The sequence below is a fragment of the Humulus lupulus genome, chromosome 6, assembly GCF_963169125.1.
Source record: "Humulus lupulus chromosome 6, drHumLupu1.1, whole genome shotgun sequence".
NCBI lineage: Eukaryota > Viridiplantae > Streptophyta > Magnoliopsida > Rosales > Cannabaceae > Humulus > Humulus lupulus.
This window is the reverse complement of record NC_084798.1, coordinates 75,259,725-75,264,226: the sequence shown is the minus strand read 5'-3', so window position 1 is coordinate 75,264,226 and position 4,502 is coordinate 75,259,725.

The window sequence follows — 4,502 nt, the reverse complement described above, 5'->3', positions numbered from 1 at the left end:
AATATATAAAACATGGTTATATACAAAATCAAACACCATATATATATATATGGGGACCGATTCTATTCCGTCCACGGAACCATTAAGTGAAAATCATTTAGCCGTTGGATCAAATCCAAGGGCTGAGGTTTAATTGGTGATTAAAAGTTCAGCTAACAATCGCAGCCTTTTGTCAGTAGGGGTAAACAGTGTTTTCACTGTTCACTCAATCTTCAATCAACCGGCTTTGTCTCTCTCATCTCAGCCTTACCCGACCTCCTTCTTGAAGAAAAACCCACTGTTTCTTTAAAAAAAAAAACACAGTCTCTTTGGTAATTAATTTTTTGGGTATGGTTTAATGGATTCTGCTGGTGTAGATCATGGTTTGAGCAGGTATAGTTGTTTATCATGATCAGTTATTGTGTTATGTTTTGCTTCTTCAAAACTCAATTTTTTGTTAACTCGATCACTCATTCTCTCCTCATTGAAGCTCAAAACAAGAAGCGAACTCTAGGAGAGCCATTGCTATTTTTGAAGGTAAGATGGATCAAAAAATTTAATTTGTCTCGGAGAGTGCAGAGGAGAGCATGGAGCAGTTGAGTTAATTTATTGATAGAGTTAGTTTTCAAAGCCTCCTTTAATTTGATTTGTTTTTTTTTTTTAAATTAGTGGGAAATGCATGCTGGCTGTTGCTGAATATTGGTTGATTGTAAAGATTTAGTGTTTCATATTTTTGTTTGTGATAGTGATGATCAATTGTTTTTTTGAGAGAGACACATTTTTAGGATTAATCTAGGACATTGCCGAGGGAAGCATTTTAGAATTTGTGATACATTGTTGTTGAATATAGAATTAGGAGATTAAAATGTTAGTCGAAGAAGCTAAATTATGAGCATAAAAACATTCATTTAAAACTCATTTATCAAATCCCCATTACAACCAAGGGACTGAAAACCAATATTAATATGTGTAGTTGCTAGTTACAATCAAACCAAGAAAAAATGATCTCAAATGAAGAATGATGAAAAAGCCATGTCCACACTTGAAATCCCTGCAAACAAAAAACTATTTACCCTGAGAAGAAAGAATGAATGTCTCTGTTTCCTTGTAGATGCAATGAAACGAGATATATGTACATAAAGAAATTGAGTAAGATGATGCCTTAGAACAAGAAATCATGAATATATATGTAAAAGCACCAAAATCCAAATCATATACTAACTACCAATCGAACCAAAAGTAAACATAGATAAAGAACAATAAGACTTTCAAAACAAATATAAACATTTTCACTTTAATTTTCTCTCTTAAGTTGCAAATATAGTTGTCTTCTTTCATCGACCATAAAAATTCAAATAGTATTAAAACTTGAACTTAGTGCTATTAGTAACAAGTAAAGCCACTCTTGACAACCTTTTGTTGGTTGCTAATTTACTGCATTAAAACACTTCACCTAAACCTGGTTAAGCCCTTGTAACCCATGATCATTAGCTATCAATGTCTTTCCAAGTTGGTATCCTAGTGCAATATGAACCTTAATTTCTTGCCATGAAACAATGAAACAACTATTGAATAAACTAATAGCTATACATGGAAAATGAATAGCTAAGACTTGAAACTCATATGATGGACACTTATAGGAAGCCAAAGTTAACCAATATTTAATTAAGCAGATGTTGTTATTTTCCGGAGATCAATATTGTAAGATCAGTGAATGTCACTTTTATTTTTCCATGCTACTTTAGAGTGTACATGTTGAGTGGTAGAGAAATCCACGAGTTAATTTCCATTAACTGTCCCAAACATGGAAATAAACCACTTTCAGACTCTTAAGGGAACATTTTATCTTTTGAACTAGTAAGAGTAGAATTATTGTTACTTTTGGATTTTGTCTGAAAACTTGGAGGTTAAAAATGTATTTTTCATGAGACTAATCATAGTAAGAGATGAGACTTGCTAATTTTTTTAATTGGTGCAGTTGGAATATAGATTTCGATATTGGATCGTATTCTTAGATGGAGAATTATTTGTGAGGGAAAAGTTTTATGTACCGTTTTTTATATACATTTTTTATCTAGGGCAGCTATTAGTCGGCACGATTTATTTAATTTTTTGTAATGTGCTATCTAGATCGTAGTCGATTATTCTAGATGGTCATCTAGATTTGTGGTTTAAATCGGGTTGTGAAGCAATTTTTTAATTTAAAGACCAATTTTTTTCATTAATATTTGAACTTGTAATTTAATTTTGAATTTGATAAGTGTTCAAGTTTGTTAAAACTGATTATGTACGTTGTTTATAGGTTGTTGTGAAGAATATTAACATCATAAATTGATTTGTATTTTGACAGCTACTATTTTGGGACCGCATCCAAGCAGACTCTACACCATTAAATAAGATTGAACAAGTTTCTACAGAGACATGTTCCACCTATTGTATCCAACTGAGAAAGATGCCCCGTTACCCCCCCAAAAAACAACCACCTCGAAGACTGATCGGGTCGAAAAAGTAATAGAAAAAAGTCATGATGCAGCATCAGGGGATGAGGGAATATCAAAGGCTGCGGACATCATCACCCGGTGCTCGTTCGAGAGAATTGGCCGAATCTTATCAGTCATGTCGCCAGACCAAAAGAAGGTGACTGCAATCACAGGATTCGATTCTCTAATGTGGATTGATGGTCCGAGCACTAATAGTAGCTTAATTCAATGGTTGGTTAAGAACGTTGACACGACCGATAACAAGTTATGCATATATGGAAAGGAGTTCTACATCAACGCTGCTGCCTTTGAAAGGGTGATGAATATAAAAGATGGGGGAACAAAGATTAAAATGACTGGCTCACTTCCTAAAACAGATTTGGTGAATGTTGTTGTGGGAAAAGAATGCAGCGTTTGCCTGAGGAAGCTGGAGAAAGACCTGAGGGAGTCACAAGACGCCGACGACCTCTTCATTGCAAGATTTTCCCTGGCATGCATCGGTAGTATCCTGTGTCCAATGGCCGGAAATAAAGTCAGTGCTTCCTACATGAAGGTTGTTGACCCAGATTTTGGTCAACTGACACGGAGTCGGAATATGCTTGATGTGAATGAATATGTTAAGAAGAATCAAATGACGAAAAGTAATAAGAACACGATATTTTATAGTGGTTCGGCCCCAGGATTTGGTAATGACCTACGTCCACTTAGACTGTTATTGATATAAGAATTAAAGGAGTGATCAAAGAACAAGGGTTCAATGAGTTTCACTAATCTCTGAATAACAATACAATATTCCAAGGAGAATTACTCTAATCTTCAATAATTCCAAAGCCCAAAAGTCCTTTCCTTGAGCTCTCTTTTTCTATTTATAGGCTCAAGGGGGATTACATAAGATCGTTACAGATATTCTCTCCTGAATAATCGGATACTCAGGAGATTGTGTGAGTTAAATTCGGGATTTACAAAGATCTTCACAGTAGTGTTACATTACATGCGGAACCATCGACCAGACTGGTCGCAGGTAAGACTGGGCTGCTTACTGCTTCTAATACGTCTTCTGGTCGATGCACTAGCAGAGTTCCTCCAGATGTCAGCCACGTGTCCAAGGATCAGTTGCCACGTCATCAATGCCAATTTTTTTGATAACATTTGCCCCCCAAGTTTATTTATTACGAGCAATAAATAAACTTTTGAGCGAACGACCCTTCGGTAACCCCGCCTTACGTGTCAGAACTCTTCGTGTGTTCTTGGAAAAAGCAACCTACTCCTGTCTAATCATGACTTTTCGGTTCCCCAGTAATAATTCGGCGGCCATTCCTCTTCCCCATATTTCGAAAAAGGGAAACTGATGATTACACCTTTTTAATGCCACAGACAAACTTATATAATATCTTCGAAATCTTCCTTTTCTTTTTACGCACGCCAATTGACCCAGAAACCCTAAAACCAGAGCTCTCGTCTTCTCCCAGAAACCGTCCTTCTGCACCTTCCAAGTTCATCTTGAAAACACCTCGACTTCCAAAGACTCTCTACCCTTCTCAACGATCTTTTTTCTGGTAAGTCTTCGAATTTTTATGTTTCGTATCTTCGCAATGCATGCTTCTGTATGTCGACTGTTTGAGTTCATCTGTTTCTGGTTTGAGATGCTTGTGGGTAAAAATATTTATGAGTTAGTTTGATAGTTAGGATCGTACTTTTAGGACGTAAAATCGAAGTAAAAATTCGATCTTTAGGCTAGTTGGAAAATAGGTTTTTCCCGCCCTACGGGAGTTGAAAAAGCTTTTTTGAAAAACTTTTTACTTTCACCCTTTGATCCGTTTTCAAACTGTTCGTGTGGAAAATTTTAGCTTTTTGTTAGAATGCTGTTGTATAAAAGTTTGGCTTTTATACTCGACCAGCGTTATTCTAAAAAGCCTTTAAAAATTCTCCATCCTCACCTCCCCATTCTTCTGTTTACAGACATTGATGCCAGATTTGTGGGGAGGTGAACGGCCCATCGACGACGATCTTCTCGCCCAGCTGCTCGAAGGCGAAGAACAACCG